Below are 18,454 nucleotides of genomic sequence, written 5' to 3'. Positions count from 1 at the left end.
GAAAATGCGAAGCAATACACATTGATAGGAAGAGCGAGGAAATGCAATATAAACTAGAGGGTATAACTCTAAAAGAGCTACAGAAAGAGGGAGATCTGAGAGTATATGTGCACAAATCGTTGAACGTGTCAGGGCAGGTTGAGAAAACGGTTTAAAAAGCAGACGGGATCCTGGGCTTTTTAAATGGAGGCATAGAGTACAAAAGTATGGAAATCATGATGAAACTTTATAAAAGACTGGTTCTGCCACAACTGGAATATTGTTTCCAGTTTTGGGCACCCCACTCTCGGAAAGATATGAAGGCCTCAGGGAGGGTGCAGAAGAGTTTTCCCACAATGAGTTCAGGGGTTTTAGTTGCATGGTTCGGCTGGAGAAGCTGGGGTTCTTCTCCTTGGAACAGAGACAGTTGCGAGAAGATTTGATGGGCGTATTCAAAATCATAAAGATTCTAGACAGAGTAGATAGAGAGAAACTGTTCCCATTGGCGGAAGGAACAAGAACCAGAGGACATACATTTAATGTGATTGGCGAATGAACCAAAGGTGACATGAGGAAAAACATTTTTTTACACAGCGATTGGTTAGGATCTAGAATGCAGTGTCCAAGGAGGTGGTGGAGGCAGATTCAATCATGGCCTTCTAAAGGAACTGGATAAGTACTTGAAAGGAAAAAAAAAATGCATGGCTGCGGAGACAGGACGTGAGCTGGATTGCTCTTGCATAGAGCTGGCGCAGATTCGATGGGCCAAATGGCCTCCTGCCGTGCTGTAATCTTCCTGTGATTCTATGACTCTATATTGTTCACAGTAATCGGTAATAAACTACGATATACACGGTGGTGATTAAAGTTAACCACAATCAATCAATATAAATATATATGTATGTATGTATATATATATATATATATATATATAATATATATATATCTATATATATATATATATGTGTGTGTATATACATATATAGAAGTATATACATATGTTTCGGCTGGTGGCCCCCGCAAAAGCTGATAATCCGAGGTAGAAAGCCTGGTAATCCCATTGAATCCAGTGATAAACCCAAATATATAGACTGATCATCCAAGAAAACCCACAGATGAAGCCAGATACATCGGTGGTTATCCTAGTAAACCCTACAAGCCCGGATATATAAACTGGTGACCCAAGTAAACCCTGATAGACCCAGGTTTATAAGCTAATGATGCCAGTAAACCCGATTAACCGAGATATGTCGGCTGGTGATTTCAGTCAGCACACGAATCAACCCAAATATATAGATTTGTGAGCCCAGTAATCCGTCATAAACACAGATATAGAGGCTGGTGATCTCAGTAAACCCCGATAAACCGAGATAAATATGCTGGTAATGCCAGTGAACCCCGATAAACGTAGATATATGTTGATGATCCCAGTAAACACCAATGAAGCCATATAAATATGCTGGTGATGGCAGGAAAGGGCCCTTTTAAACACAGATATATAGGCTGGTTATCCCAGCAAATGCCAATAAACGCCAATATGTAGGCTGTTTATTACAGCAAATGCCGATAAAGCCCGATATATACGTTGGCGATCCCATTAAATTCATCCCCTTCCGCCACCACCTCAATGAATTTCGAGCTCGACATTTTGCTGAGCTCTTCTTCCGTCGCCTTTGCCTCCGCGCCCACTTCTTTGGACAGTAATCCCCCCCCCCCCCCGTACAGCGGACCTTTTCTCCCCTCTTCAGAATTCTCGTTCCACTTGGACCCCTTCCTCTGGCCTCTTACCCTCTCTTGAACTTTTCCTTCGGAACTGCCAGCGTGACATCGGCCGTTTGTAATTCTCTGCTTCTCCCATTCACTCGAACCGACCTCCACCTGAACTTACAGAACTCCGTTTTTTCAGGTCCAACCCTCACATTGTCATTAAATCTGCTGAAAAGGGCAGCGCTGTTGTTGCGTGGCGAACAGAACTCCAACTTGAGGAGGCTGAACGACAACTCTCCGACACCTCCTCCTACCTTCCCCTGGACTCCGACCCCACCGCCAAACACCAAGCCATAGTTTGCTGGACCGTCAATGACCTCATCTCCTCTGAGAACTTTCCCACACGTCATCAAACGTCATATTCCCCCAACCTATTTCCCACGATCGACGAACAGGACTGCCCCGGGAGATGCATCATTTCAGACTGTTCTTCCCACATGGATCTTATTTCTTCTCAGCTCGACTCTAATTTTTCTCCCCTTGTTCAATCTCTTCCGACTTACATCCGCGTCTCCTCCGACGCCCTCCGCCACATTAACAGCTTTTCGTTCCCAGTCCCGAATCCTCTCCTTTTCACCATGGACATCCAGTCTCTCTACTCCTCCATCCCCCACCTTGATGGCCTGCGGGCCTTCCGCTTCTTCCATCCACCACCACACTTCTCCGATTGACTGAACTTGTTCTTTCGTTGAACAACTTCTCCTTTGACTCCACTTAGTTCCTCCAAATAAAAGGTGTCGCCATGGAAACCCGTATGGGTCCTAGCTCTACCTGCCTTTTTGTGGGATACGTGGAACATTCCTTGTTCCAGTCCTAATCAGGTCCCAACTCTCAACACTTTTCCGGTACATTGATGACTGTATCAGTGCCATTACCTGCTCTCGCCCCGAACTGGAAAAATTCATTAAGTTTGCTTCCAACTTCCACCCTTCCCTCGACTTCACACGGTCCATCTCCGACTCCTCCCTCCCCTTCCTCGGCGTCTTCATCTCCATTTCCGGGGATCGGCTGTCAACCAATATCTGTTACAAGCCCACCGATTCCAACAGCTACTTTGATTACAGTTCCACCCACCCCGCTTCCAGTAAGGATTCTATTCTCTTCTCCCAGTTTCTCCATCTCAGTCGCACCTCTTCTGATAATGTCACCTTACACACCGATGCTTCTGATATGTCTTCTTTTTTCCTCAACTGAGGACTCCCCTCCACTGTCGTTGACAGGGCCCTCGATCGTGTCCATCCCATTTCGCGCAATTCTGCTCTCAACCATTCCCCTCCCTGCCAGAACCATGATAGGGCCCCCCTTGACCTCACCTTCCTCCCCACCAGTCTACAAATTCAACGTATCATCCTCCGCCATTTCCTCCACCTCCAGCGCGATCCCACCACCAAACATATCTTCCCCTCCCCTCCTCATTCAGCATTCCGAAGGAACCGCTCCCTCGTCCACTCTTCCATCACCCACAACGCCCGCTCTCCTCCCCACTGCACCTTCCCGTGCGAGTGCCGGAGATGCAATATCTGCCCTTTCACCTCCTCCCTTCCCACCGTCCAGGGCCCCAACCACTGCTTCCAAGTGAAACAGCAATTTAATTACACTTCTTTCAATTTAGTTATACTGTATTCGCTGCTCACACTGCGGTCTCATGTACACTGGGGAGACGAAACGTAGATTGGCTGATCGCTTTGCTGAACATCTCCGTTCTGTCAGCAAGCGTGACCCTGCCGGTCCTTGCCATTTTAATCCCCCGTCCAACTCCCACTCTGATCTCTATGTCCGTGTCCTCTTATACTGTTCCAATGAAGCTCAAAGGAAGCTCCAGGAACAGCACCTCATCATTCGTTTCGCCACTTTAAACCTTCTGATTTCAACATTGATTACAATAATTTCAGACCGGAACCACTGCTCCCATCTTTTTATAAATATATATATAATTTAATGGACTGCAGCTGCTGATCATGTTTCTGCTGTTGCCATTTACAGCTACTCCATACCGATCTTTTGCTTCTCAACTTGTCCCATTAAAACCCACCTTGCCTGGCACAATCATCGCTTTTGTCATTTAATCACTCTTACCCTCTATATCCAATCACGGACCTTCCCTTTTGTTCTTTCCTCCCCTCCTCTCTCTCCCCACTTTCCCTGGCTCTGTACTGGCTTAAAAACTTAACTCTTTGACATCTTCAAGTTGTTACAAAAGGCCTTCTACCTGAAAAGTTCACTCTGTTTCTTTCTCCACAGATGCTGCCTCACTTGCCGAGCTTTTCCACATTTTCTGTTTCGATTTCCGATTTCCAGCATACGCAATGTTTTCATTTTCTGGCTTCGACATTGCCTTCCTGAGAAAAGAGCCAAATTACTTTGAATGGTGGGTGCTGAATGAATCAATGTCTGGTTTCCATGTTGTAATGGTGAGCACTCTGAACTCAATTCTTTTGTCATATGTGTTTGACACTTCGTGGCAAACATGTAAAAGACATCTAGGATTCAATCCCTGCTGTTGGTCAGTTCGCTTCCTCAATCAATGCGGATCGAGCTCCTGATACGGATTTCCGTTCATTTGCTCAGCCAGTCTTTTCCTTTCCCGAATCAGCAGAAGAGAAAGTTGTTTTTTTATGCAATGCTGCTTTTCACTGCACCAAAGAATGTTGTTTGCAATTTTTCTTTGCAATTTGCATTCAGTAGGCAAACATGTCGATATTCAAAGCATTATTTCTTGAAATGCAGGCATTGCTTGGATCGTGTTCATGACCGCGATCAAAATTGACATATTCGTTTGACGCCCAACTTTATGCATCAGTGCTTTGCAATGTTTATACACTGATTATCTGGCAAGACTGTAATACGAGCTGCATTGAGCAGTGTGAAACAAAAGCAGCGACGAGTTAAGCGATAGATTTGACAGTAGCTGTGTGATTGGCTGAGCATCGATATTTAGCAGAGGAGAAAGAGAGGAAGCTGAAGGTATGGATGAGAAAGGGCAGAGCATAAGTGGGAGGGTGGAATTGTCCAGTGCTTGCAGTTTTGCTGGTGGGAGAGGTTTGCCAGTAGCCCCGAGGGTTCAGTGATGTATCGACATTGTCGGGCTGAGGAACGAACCCCCTGGGTACTGACCTCCCAACCCCGCCGCAGGGCACTAACACCGCAGGCTCTGACGCTCCACCTCGCTTCTCTGACACCCCAGAGCACTGACTCCTTGGACACTGATCCCCCGGGACATTGATCGCTAGACACTGTCCAATCCCCCCACGGACACTAAACCCGCCCTGTACACTGATCCCACCTCCCCACCCCCCACCCTCGGACACTGGCCACCTCCGGACATTGGCCACCCCCTCCCCCTGACATATATCAAGATGGAAAACTATAATTGGACAGAGACTTGAGAGACTGAGATTTTCCACTGGAGCAGAGAAGGCGACGTGGTCCTTTAAAAGGGATGACTGAAATAATGAGTTGTTTTGATGAAGTGGACGTGGAAAGAGTATTTCCTCTGTTTGGAGAGGCAACGGTTTAAAACATGTCAATTAGAGAGTTTGGAGGGGGTTAGGAGAAATTTTCTTTCACAAAGAGCACACAATGGAATGTTTTCCAACAGTTCCTGGGCAAGATTGACACAGTGGGATTAATTTTGGAACTTAGGAATAGGAAGAGGCCATTCAACCACCTGAGCCTGTTCTGCCATTAATTTAGATCATGGCTGATGTGTATCTTAACTCCATTAACCTTAGGAAGGATGTCATGGCACTAGAAAGGGTACAGCCGAGGTCTACTAGATTGTCAGCAAGGATGAAGGACTTGAGTTATGTGGAGAGACTGGAGAAGCTGCGGTTGTTCTCCTTGGAGCAAAGGCGATTAAGATAAGACTTAATAGAATTGTTCAAAATCAAGAAGGGTTTTGAGTAAATCGGAAGAAACTGTTTTCAGAGGCAAAAGGTTTGCCAAACAGAGGACACAGATTTAAAGTACTTGGCATAGAATCAGAGACGAGATGAGAAGATTGTCTTTAAGCGGTGAGTTGTCATGATCTGGAATGCACTGCCAGAAAGGAAGTTGCAAACCGATACACAAATAACTTTCAAAAGGGAATAAATACTTGAAGATTAAAAATTTGCTGGGATATGGGGAAAGAGCAGCGGAGAGAGACTAATTGCATATCTCTTTCAAAGAGCCGGCACAGGCAAAATGGGCCGAATAGCCTCCGTTTGTTCTGTATCATACTTTGATTCCATGATTCAATTCTGTGATTTATCCGTCTTGGTTCCATTTCCATTAAAAATTTTAACTCACAAAAATCTATCAATCTCAGATTTGAAAGTTTCAATTGACCTCCCTCATGAACTGCCTTTTGTGGGAGAGAGTTCCAAATTTCCACTAATCTTTGTGTGAAGAAGTGCTTCCTGCCATCATCCCGCAATGGCCTAGATCTAATTTTAAGGTTATGCTGCCGTTTTCTCGACTCCCTCCCCGACCACCGAGGATAGGTTTCTCTCTACCTACCCCGTCAAATCCTTTAATCATCTTAAACACCTCACTTAGATCACCCCTTTACTTTTATTTTTTCATTCGTTCATGGGATGTGGACGTCGCTGGCAAGGCCAGCATTTATTACCGATCCTACTTGCCCTTGAGAAGGTGGTGGTGAGCCGTCTTCTTGAACCGCTGCAGTCCGTGTGGTGAAGATTCTCCCACAATGCTGTTAGGAAAGGAGTTCCAGGATTTTGACCCAGCGACGATGTCGGAACGGCGATATCGTTCCAAGTCGAGATGTGTTTGACTTGGAGGGGAACGTGCACGTGGTGTTGTTCCCATGCGCCTGCTGCCTTTGTCATCTAGTTGGTAGAGGTCGTTGGTTTGGGAGGTGTTGTCGAAGAAGCCTTGGCGAGTTGATGCACTGCATCCTGTGGAAGGTACACATTGCACCAACTGTGCGTCGGTAGTGGTGGGAATGAATGTTTAGGGTGGTGGATGTGGTGCCAATCAAGCGGGGTGCTTTGTCCTGGATGGTGTCGAGCTTCTTCAGTGTTGTTGGAGATGCATTCATCCAAGCAAGTGGAGAGTATTCCGTCACACTCCTGACTTGTACCTTGTGGATGGTGAAAGGCTTTGGGGAGTCAGGTGGTGAGGCACTCGCCGCAGAATACCCAGAATCGGACCTGCTCGTGTAGCCACTGTATATATGTCGCTGGTCCAGTTAAGTTTCTGGTCAATGGTGACCCCCAGGACGTTGATGTTGGAGGATTTGGAGACGGTCATGCCGTTGAATGTCAAGGGGAGGAGTTTAGATTCTCTCTTGTTGGAGTTGTCGTGCCTGAAAGTTATCTGGCGCGAATGTTACTTGCCACTTATCAGCCCAAGCCTGGATGTTGTCCTGGTCTTGCTGCATGCGTGCACGGACTGCTGCATTACCTGAGGGGTTGCAAATGGAATTGAGCACTGTGCAATCATCGGCTAACATCCCCATTTCTGACCTTATGATGGAGGGAAGGTCATTGTTGAAGCAGCTGAAGACGGTTGGGCCGAGGGCACTGCCCTGAGGAACTCTAGCAGCAATTTCCTGGGGCTGAGATGATTGGCCTCCAACAACCACGACCATCTTCCTCTGTGCCGGATATGACTCCAGCCACTGGACAGCTTTACCCCTGATTCCCATTGAATTCAATTTCACGAGGGCTTCTTGGTGTCACACTCGGTCAAATGCTGCCTTGATGTCGAGGGCAGTTACTGTCACCCCACCCCTGGAATTCATCTTTTTTGTCCATGTTTGAACCAAGGCTGTAATGAGGTCTACAGCTGAGTGGTCCTGGCGGAACCCAAACTGAGCATCGGTGAGCAGTTTATTGGTGAGTAAGTGCCGCTTGATAGCATTGTCGACGACACGTTCCAACACTTTGCTGATGATTGAGAGTAGACTGATGGGGCGGTAATTGGCCGGATTGGATTTGTCGTGCTCTTTGTGGACAGGACATACCTGGGCAATTTTCCACATTGTCCGGTAGATGTCAGTGTTGTGGCTGTGCTGGAAGAGTTTGGCTGGGGGCGCGGCTAATTCTGGAGCACAAGACTTCAGCATGACAGCCGGGATGTTATCGAGGCCCATAGCCTTTGTTGTGTCCAGTGCACTCAGCCATTTCTTGATATCAATTAGAGTGAATCGAATTGACTGAGGACTGGTTTCTGTGATGGTCGGGATACCGGGAGGAGGCCGAGATGGATCATCTTCTGTACTCATGGGAATATTAAAATAGACTAGGCAATCTGTCCTCATAATTTTACCCTTTAATAGTTACTATCTTCTCGCCATTCAGATAATTCGAAAACACTCTGATCTGTCTTTCTTAGGTCCAAAGTGGATGGCATCGCACTTCTCCACATTGAACTCCATCTGCCAGTTTTGCGAACTCACTTCTTGTATCAAGGTCTCTTTGGAACTTTCTACTCCCATATACATTACTTATTGTGCCAACTAACTTGTTATCATCAGCAAACTTGGAAATAAGGCTCTCTATTCCTTCATCCAAGTCAGTTATAAATATAGTGAATAGCTGAGGCCCCGGTACAAACCCCTGGGAGACGCCATTTCGCATCCTGCCATTTGGAGCGTATATCCCTATCCCATTATCCCTACTCTCTGTCTGTTATTTTTTGTTAACATTCTCAGTTAACGAATCTTATCAAAGTCCATATAAATAACAACTATAGACTCACCCACCATCAATCGATGGCGGTAACCCATCAAGAGGCGGATCCCTGCTGGAGGCCATTTCCACACTGACGGATTGTTGACGATCACTACGCCTGGACTGGAGGCTGTTGCTTTATCCGACGTTCCTGCTGACAGTGTTACTGACCCAGTGCTTGGTTAACTACTTTCTGCTTTTCTTTTGCAGTAATTACACGTACAACAAAGAGCCCCCAGATCGATAATGTGTCCAAGAAATGTCCGAGACGGTTGACAATTTCGTCTGAGGGGTTGGGGAGTTCCTTTGATTCATCGCTTGCGTTGGTGCTTGGACTCATGTTAGGACAGCTCACGGGATGAAATGCCAGCCCCACATATCTCCTTTGCCGAGGATTAGTAAGTACTAGACGCGGTGTCACCGCGGGGCAAATGGGACTTTGTACACATCGATCAATTCAAATTCGAATGGCACAAAAGCGCTATTTTGTTTTCTTTTCCTTTATTGCCTTTTGTTCAATCCGATAGTAATCAATTAAACGCGGAAAGGTGATGAACCTGCTCCCCTCCCGCGAGGGATTAATCGAAAGGAGACAGGAAACAAAGAGCAGAGGTGAGTGTTTGTTTTTTGGATTGGAGGAAGGTATATAATGGTGTTCCCAGGGGTCGGTACTAGGACCAGTGCTCTATGGATGCATATACATATTTATATGGCTTGGACTTTTGTGTGCAGGGCAGAATTTCACAATTTTCAAATAACGCAAAACTTGTTAGTGTTCTAAGCAGTTAGGACGATAGTAATAGATTTCAGGAGGACATGGACAGGCTGGTGGAATGTGCGGACACATGGCAGATGAAATTTAATGCAGAGTGATATATTTTGGAAGGAAGAACGAGGACAGGCAATATTATCTAAACGTTACCATTTTAAAGGAGCAGATAGAACTGGGATATATGTGCACAAATCTTTGAAGGTGGCAGAACAGGTTGAGAAACCGATTAAAAAGCATACGGGATCCTGGGCTTCATAAATGGAGAAATAGAACACAAACGCAAGGAGGTTATGATGAACCTTTATAAAACACTGGTTGGTCCACAATTGGAGTATTGTGCCAAATCATAGACACCTCACTTTCGTAACGATCTGAAGGACTTATAGTTGGTGCAGGAAAGTGCAGAACAGATTTACGAGAATGGTTCCAGGAATGAGGGAATTCAATTACGTGGACCGAATGGATAAGCTGGGGTTGTTCTCGTTAGAGAAGAGGAGGTTGAGAGGAGATTTGATTGGCGTGTTCAAAATCATAACGGGTTTAGATAAAGTAAATAATGAGAATTTGCTCCGATTGGCGGAAAGGTCAAAAAAACAAATGACACAGATTTATGGGGATTGGCAAGAAACAAACCAAGGTGACGTGAGGAAAAACTTGTTTTCCGCAGTGAGTAGTTTTGCTCTGGAATGATTTGCCTGAAAGGGCGGTGGATACAAATTCAATCGTGGCTTTGAAAAAGGAATTGGATAAATATTTGAAGGAAAACATTTGAAGGCTACGGGGAAAGAGCAGGGGAATGAAACTAACTGGATTGCTATTACAAAGAGCCGCACAGGATCGAATGTCCACCTTTTTTGCTGTAACGATTCTATGATTCTATAATAATTGAAGAAGAAATAAAACCGTCAAGAATAAACAATACATTCCGAATGTTTCATTGCAGCCAGTGTCAAAGAGAGGGAGTCGGCCAAATCAAGACTCGGCTTGCGTTCCTTGGAATATGGAAGGTTAAGAGTTGATGTGGCTGAGGCTTTTAGGATTTTGAAAGGAATTGATAGGGTAGATGGAGAGAAACTTTTGTCGCTCGTGGGGGAGTCTCGGACAAGAGTACATAACCGTAAAATCAGAGCCAGGTCATTCAGGAGAGGTTAGGAAACACTTTTACATGCAAATGGTGGTAGAAGTGTGGAACTCTCTCTCTCACAAAAAGCAGTAAATGTTAGCTGAATTAACAATTTTAAATTTGAGATCGATAGATTTTTGCTCGCCATATGTATTAAGGAATATGGAGCAAAGGCCGGTGAGGGGAGTTAGGATTCAGTTCAGCCATGATCTCATTGAATGGCAGAACAGGCTCGAGGGGCTGTATAGCCGACTCTTGGACCTCTGTTCGTAAAAGAGCAATCAGAGCTGGGCATTCTGGGTAAGTCTATCTGCAAATTCAAGCAGGAGCATTCAATCCATTGTATATTGGAACTCTCTGGTCTAAGTTGTACATAAGAGACACAGGAGACCGTTGGCAACAATGAGAGCGGAACGAATTGGAGGCAACGTATTGACATGTGTAGATAATTAGTTGGGAGGTGGGAGACAAAGAGTAGGGATAATCAGTACGCACTCCAATTGGCAGGATGTGACGAGTTGTGCCGCCTAGAGACCTGTACTGGGGCTTCAGCGTTCGACTATATTTATCAATGACTTAGATGAAGGAAAGAGGGCCATGTATCTAAGTTTGCTGACCTCACGTGGGTGGTTGTTAGGACCATTGCTTTTTTTGGATATCTATTAATGACCTGGGCTTGGGTATATTGGACACAATTTCAAAAGTTTGCGGAAGACACAGAGCTTGGAAATGTAGTGAACAATGTGGAGGATCGTAACAGACTTCCGGATGACATGGACAGACTGGTGAATTGAGTAGACGTACGGCAAATGAAATTTAATGCACACAAGAGTGAAGTCATGCCTTTTGGAAGGAAAAATGAGGCGAGGCAATCTAAGTTAATTGTTGCAATGTTTAAGAGGGTGCAAGAACAGGGAAACCTGGGGATGCACTTACACAAATCTTTGCACGTGGCAGGACAAGTTGATAACGCTGTTAAAAAAAAACCATCCGGGATCTTTGGCTTTAAAAATAGAAGAAAAGTGTACAAAAGCCAGCAAGTTATGCTAAGCACTGACGCCCTGGATACTCAACACATCCCCGGACGCTGAACCCCACACCCAGACACTTCTCACCACAGTCAATGATCACCCCTGATAATTATCCCTTCCGGACACAGATCCCCCGCAGACACTGACCTCCTCACAGACATGACACCACCGTACACTGACGTCCTCCTGACACTGATCCCCCGGGATCATGATGCACCCCTGCTGACACTGACCGCCCCCACCCGAAACTGCCCCCCCCCCCCACTCCCGGCACACAGAAAGCATCCAAGACAGTGACTCCTCCCATGCACTGTCCGCTTCATGTACTGACACCACTGGACACTGATCGCCCCAGTCAGTGACACCACACAGACATTGACACTCCGGACACTGATCATCCCCTGGACATGACCCCCACAGAAACTGATCCCAAGACGTGCTCTGGCCCTCAGCGCACTGACAGCGCCTGGACACTGATAACAACAACGGACGCTGTCCGATCCCCGCCCTCCTCTGACACTGTTCCTCCCCAGACAATGACAACATCCGGGCACTGACACATCTGACATCGAACACCCCGCACACTGATAGGCCCGCACACTGACCCCTCTACCGGACAATGATTCTTCCAGACACTGTTACCCCCCGGACACTGAACACCTCCCCCCACCCCGTACAGTTCTCTCCACGGACACTGAACGCAACACCCCCCCCCCACCCCCACCAATACCTTTCTCCCACGAATATTGACACAACGGGCACAGTTCTCAAATGTGCACTGACTCATCCCGGGACAATGACGCGCCCCTGGACACTGACCCTACCCCCGCCCAGGGCACTGAACGCCCGGGCACTTGCCCGCATCCGCGGAATAATGATCCCGCGGCAGTCGCTAACAGGGCACTGACCCCGCCCCCCAACCTCACCCTCCCCACCCCGGGCATTGCCTCCACGCTGGACACTGAAATTCCCCGCAGGGCAATGATCACTAAGACACTGTCCTCTCCTGACACTGACCCCCAGACGCTCACTGCCCCTTCCCCCGGACACTGACCCTCCCAACCCATCTCAGACACATGCCAAGAATCGGAAACTATAACTGAGCGGAGACTTGAGATACCGAGACTTTCCACTGAAGCAGATAAGTCGAAATGCTGATTTAACAGATGTTTTAAATTATGAACTGTTTTGATGAAGTGAATAGGGAAAGAAGTGCTTCCTAACATCACCCCTGAAGGGCCTCGCTCTAATTTTAAAGATATGCCTCCTTGCGGTCTGAATATAGCTTATAAATTCCTTTTATCACGTTAAACACCTTAATTAAATCACCTCTTGATCTTCAGCACTCAAGGGAATACAACGTGGTCTATGCAACCTGTCCTCATAATTTAACCCTTTTAGCCGCGAAATCATTCCGGTCAATCTGTGCTGCAAACCCTCCAAGTTCAATACAGTTTATCCTTCCTGAGATGCTGTGCCCACAACTGAGCGAAGTGTTCCAGATGAAATCCAACCAGAGCTCTGTACAGCTGTAACATAATTACCACCCCATTTTATTCCATCCTCCCTGAGATAAAGGCCAACCGCCTTTAAAACTATTGTTTGTATTTGTCCACTTGTTTTTGGTGATTTCCGGGTTTGACCCCCTAAATCTCTCTGTCCATCAACAGTTACTAACTTCTCGCCATTTAGACAACTAGAAAATACACTGATCTATTTTTGTTAGGTCCAAAGAGGATGACCTCACACTTTACCACATTGAACTCCAGCTGCCACAATTTTGCCCAATAATTTAATGTATCAATGTCCATTTACAAGTTTCTGCCCCCAACTACAATCTGCCAGCTAACTTGGTATCATCGGCAAACTTGGATATACAGCTGTCTATTCCTTCATCCAAGTCATTTATAAATATAGTGAATAGATGAAGCTCCAGTACAGATACCTGGGGGACACCACTCGTCACATCCTGCCACTTTGAGTAGGTATCTTCCACGGCATACTGGATAATTTCCTTTATTTGCCGAGGCGTAGAATATAAGAGCAAGTAGGTTATGGTGGAACTGTATAAAGCACTAATTAGGACTCAGCTTTAGCACTGCGTACAGCTCTGGTCACCAAATTACAGGAAAGGTGTGATTGCACAAGAGAGGGCACAGAGGAGATTTACGATGATGTTGTCTGGGCTGGATAACTTTAGCTATGAGAAAAAATTGAATCGGCTGGGGTTGTTTTCTTTGGAACAATGGAGGCTGAGTGGAGATTTAATTGACGTGTATGGAATTATAAGGGGCCGAGATAGAATGGATAGGGAGGACCTATCTCCCTTTAGCAGAGGGGTCAGTGACCAGGGGGCATAGATTTAAATTAATTGGTAGAATGATTAGAGGGGAGCTGAAGAGAAACATTTTCACCCAAATGGTAGTGGGGTCCGGAACTCACAGCCTGAAAGAGTGGTAGAGGCAGAAACCGTCAGCTCATTTCAGAAGTATTTGGATGTGCACTTGGCCTCGGACCAAGTGCTGGAAATTGGGATTAAGCTGGAAAACCCTTTTTTGGCCGGCACGGACACGATGGGCTGAATGGCCTCCTTCTGTTCCGTAACTTTCTATAAATATGGAGAATAGCTGAGACGGCGGTACAGATCCCTGGGGGACACCACAAGTCACATCCTGCCATTTTGAGTATATATCCCTATCCCATTATCACTACTCTCTGTCTGTTAATTTTTGTCAACAGTCTCTTATGCAGAAACTTATCAAAGTCCATATAAATAACATCGAAATACTCACCCACCATCAACAAATGTGGTGTACCCCATCAAGATGAATAAATATTTGAGAGGCCAGGGTTGTTTCCTCTGGAACAGAGGAAGCAGAGGGGAGATTTAATTGAGGTGTGTAAAATTATGAGGGACTGGATAGATTGGATTGGAAGGACCCATTTCGCTTTGCAGAGGGGTCAGTGACCAGAAGGCATAGATTTAAAGTAATTGGAAGAAGAATTAGAGGGGAGCTGAGGAGTAATGTTGTCGTCAAGAGGGTGGTGGGGGTTTGGAACTCACTGCCTGAAAGGGTGATAGGGGCAGAAAACCTAATTGCATTTAAAAAGTGCTTGGAAATGCACATGTAGTGTCGTAACATGCAAGGCTACGGACCAAGAGCTGGAGAGTGGAATTAGGCTGGAAAAGCTCTTGTTCGGCCGACTCAGACACGATGGGAAAAAAAGGCCTCCTTCTGTGCCTTAAATTTCGATAATTCTCTGACAATTCTCACTGAAGTGGAATCAGGAGAGATTTTAACGGCTGTTAATGGGAGGAGAGCTGTCGAAAGCAGAATTTTCTGAGATCCAAGAGTTTCGCTTCGATCGTGTAATGGTGAGCACGCTGGATATTGAACCCAGTGATCAGAGTTCAAATTTCGGTGGAACGTCCATTCTTGTTAACTCATCTGTTTGAAAATATGGGACAAATAAATAAAAGACACCGGGTTGCCAATCGCTGCTGCTGGACAGATTGCTGCCTTAATCAATGAGGGTTGAGCACCTTTTCCAGATTTCAAGTCATCAACTCAGCCTGACTATTATATCAGTTTCATAGTAGGTGCAGCTCTGGATGGCGCCATTCATCCGATCGTGCCAGTGCCGGCTATTTGGTAGAGCTATCCAATAAGTCCCACTCCCCTGCTCTTTCCCATAGCCCTGTAAAGTATTTCCCTTCAAATATTTATTCAATTCCCTTTTGAAACTTAGTATTGAATCTGCTTCTGCCACCCTTTCAGACAGTGTAATCCGGATCATAAGAACTCGCTGTGTAAAAAAATGTTTCCTCGTGTTGCCTCTGGTTGTTTTGCCGATCACCATAAACCTGTGTCTTCCGGTTACCGAACCTTCTGGCGCTTGGGCGGTTTTTCTTTATTTACTCAATCAAAACATTTTATGATTTTGAACTCCTCTATGAAATCTCCTCGTAATCTTCACTGCTCTAAGGAGAACAACCCCAGCTTCTCCGGTGTCGCCACTGAAATCCCTGACCACTGGTACCATTTTATCCTCGGCACCCTCTCTAAGGCCTTGACATCATTCTTAAAGTGTGGAACCCAGAATTGAACACAATACTCCAGCTGAAGCCCAACCAGTGTTTTATAAAGTTTGGCAGAACTTCCATTCTTTTGTTCTCTATGCCTCTGTTAATAAAACCCAAATGCAATATGCTTTTTAACAGCCTTCTCAACTTGTCCTGCCACCTTCAAAGATGTGTGTACATACACCCCCTGGTCTCTCCGTTCCTGTGCCCCTTTTGAAATTGTACCATTTACCTGGAAATGTTTCTCCTCATTCTTCCTACCAAAATATATCACTTCACAGCTCTCTGCGTTAGATTCCATCTGCTATGTGTCTGCTCGTTTTCTATCAGCGAAAAGTGTTGGTTCCATAATGTAATGGTGAGCATTATGGGCTTTGAATCCATAAATCCTAGTCCAAATTTCGGTGGTGTCTCAATATGCTTGTTTTCTCAGCTGTTTGAAAATTTGTCACAAAAACAGCAAAAGGCCCCTGAAAGCCAATCACTCTTGTTGGGCGGTTAGCTGCCTTAATCAAGGAGGTTCCAATTCCATGTCTCGATTTCAGTTCATAAGTTCAGCCTGTCTTCCCATTTCCCAAATCAGCAGAAGAGAAAGTTGTTTGTTTTTCAATGCTGCGTTTCGCTGCATAAAAGAATGTTATTCACTGAACTTTAGTTTGCAATTTGCAACCATCAAGCTAACTTGTAGAATTTCAAAGCACTGCTTCTTGAAACGTACACATTGCTTGTACCGTGTTCTTGTCCTGCGGCAAAGTTTATGTTTTCAATTTACGCCAAACTTTATGCATCTGTGCCTTGCCAAATTGGCCTCGGGACAAACATATTTGATGGTTAAATGCTTGGCTGATAGCGTGGTGTGGGAAGCAGGTGTTTCAATTCTTGGGGCACTGGCACCAGTACTGGGGACAGTGGGAGCTGTTCCGTTTGGACGGCCTCCACTTAAACCGAGCTGGGACAATTGTCAGGGCAAATGGAATAACTGGAGCGGTAGATTGGGCTTTAAACTAACAAGTGGGAGGGAGGATTCAGGTAAGGGCAAATTTGTAATTCTAAAGAAAAATGTAAAGTCTGTAGAGCTGATTAGGTTGTTGCACCTGCATGCCAACTTTCTGTTTTTTCTTTGTACAATGACACCCACATTTATCTGAACACCCACATTTCATAGTTATTCACCATTTAAAAATATTCTGCCTTTCTATTCTTTCCACCAAAGTGAATAACCTCACATCTCCCCACACTATACTCCATTTGCCACCTTCTTGCCCACTCACTTAACCTATCTAAATCCCTTCGCAGACACGTTGTATCCCCCTCACAGCTTACTGTCCCACCTACCTTAGTATCGTCACCAAACTTGAATACATCACACTCGGTCCCATCATCTAAGTCATAAATGTCGATTGTAAATTGCTGAAGCCCCTGCACTGATCATTTAGGCACCCCACTAGTTACAGCCTGCCAAACTGAAAATGGCCTGTTTATCCATGCTCTCTGTTTTCTGTCCGTTAACCAATCCTCTATCCGTGCTAATACATTAACCACAATCCCATGAGCCCTTATCTTGCAGAACAACCTTTTATGTGCCACATTATCGAATGCTTTTTGAAAATCCAAATATATTACATCCATCGGTTCTCCTTTATCTTCCCTGCTAGTTACATCCTCAAAAAACTCTAATAAATTTGTTATACACGATTTCCCTTCCATAAAACCATGTTGACTCTGGCTAACCATATTATGATTTTCAAAGTGCCCTGTTACCACTTCCTTAATAATGGATTCCAGTATTTCCTGACGACTGATGTCAGGCTTACTGGCCTGTATTTCCCTGTTCTCTCTCCCTCCTCTCTTGAATAGCGGGTATACATTTGTTACCTTCCAATCTGCTGGGACCGTTCTAGAATCTATTAAAGTTGGACGATTACAGCCAATGCATCCATTATCTATGCAGCCACCCGTTTTAGAACTCTCGGATGTAGGCCATCAGGTCCATGGGATTTTTCAACTTTCAGTCAGATTAGTTTATCTAGTACTTTTTCGCCACTGATATTAATTGTTTTAAGTTCCTGACTCTAATTTGCCCCTTGGATCACCACTATTTCTGGTATGTTATTTCTGTCTTCGAATGTGAAAGCAAAAAGACATTATTTGTTTAACGTCTCTGCCCTTTCCATATTCCCCATTATAATTTATCTAAGGAAAAAATGTTTACTTTTGCTACTCTCCACCTTTTTGCATACCTGTAGAAGCTCTAACAATCTGTTCTTATATTTCTTGCAAGTTTACACTCATATTATTTTTTCTCCCTTTTATTCAATTTTTTGCTCTTCCTTTGCTGGTTTCTAAAACTCTCCCAATCCTCAGGCTTACTAATATTCTTTGCAACATTATCAGCTTCTTCGTTTAATCTAATACTTTCCTTAACTTCTTTCGTTAACCACGAATGGATCGCTTTTCCGGTGGAGTTTATAGCTGTCAATGGAATGTATATTAGTTGAGAATTCTGAAATATTTCTTTCTGTCACCACTTAGCTACCATCATACCTTTTAATCCAATTCTCGCAATCTACCATAACCAACTCGCCTCTCATGCTTGTCGTATAGTAATTGGCGTCATTTAAATTTAATTCTCTAGTTTGGAACTTAAGCACGTCACTCACAAACTCAACGTGAAATTCTATCATATTGTGATCACTCTTCCCCAGAGGATCCATTACTAAGAAATTAATAATTAACCCTGCTTCATCCAACACTACACGTTCTAATAGTTCTAAAAACACTGGTTTGGCCACAACTGGGGTATTATGTCCAATTGTGGACACCACACTTTCGGAAGGAAGTGACGGCCTTAGAGAGGGTACAGAACAGAAGTACTAGAATCGTTCCAGAGTAAACAACTCTTTTGCTTCTAAACATTACGACCGGAGTTGGCCGGTTGTGTTCCAAAATCCATATGTTGTGTTCCAAAATGCATCTACTTATTAGCTCTGTGGAAAATTAGGTTTCTCTGACCTACTG

Source organism: Heptranchias perlo, unplaced genomic scaffold, assembly GCF_035084215.1.
Source record: "Heptranchias perlo isolate sHepPer1 unplaced genomic scaffold, sHepPer1.hap1 HAP1_SCAFFOLD_996, whole genome shotgun sequence".
NCBI lineage: Eukaryota > Metazoa > Chordata > Chondrichthyes > Hexanchiformes > Hexanchidae > Heptranchias > Heptranchias perlo.
Note: the sequence above shows the minus strand (reverse complement) of the source record.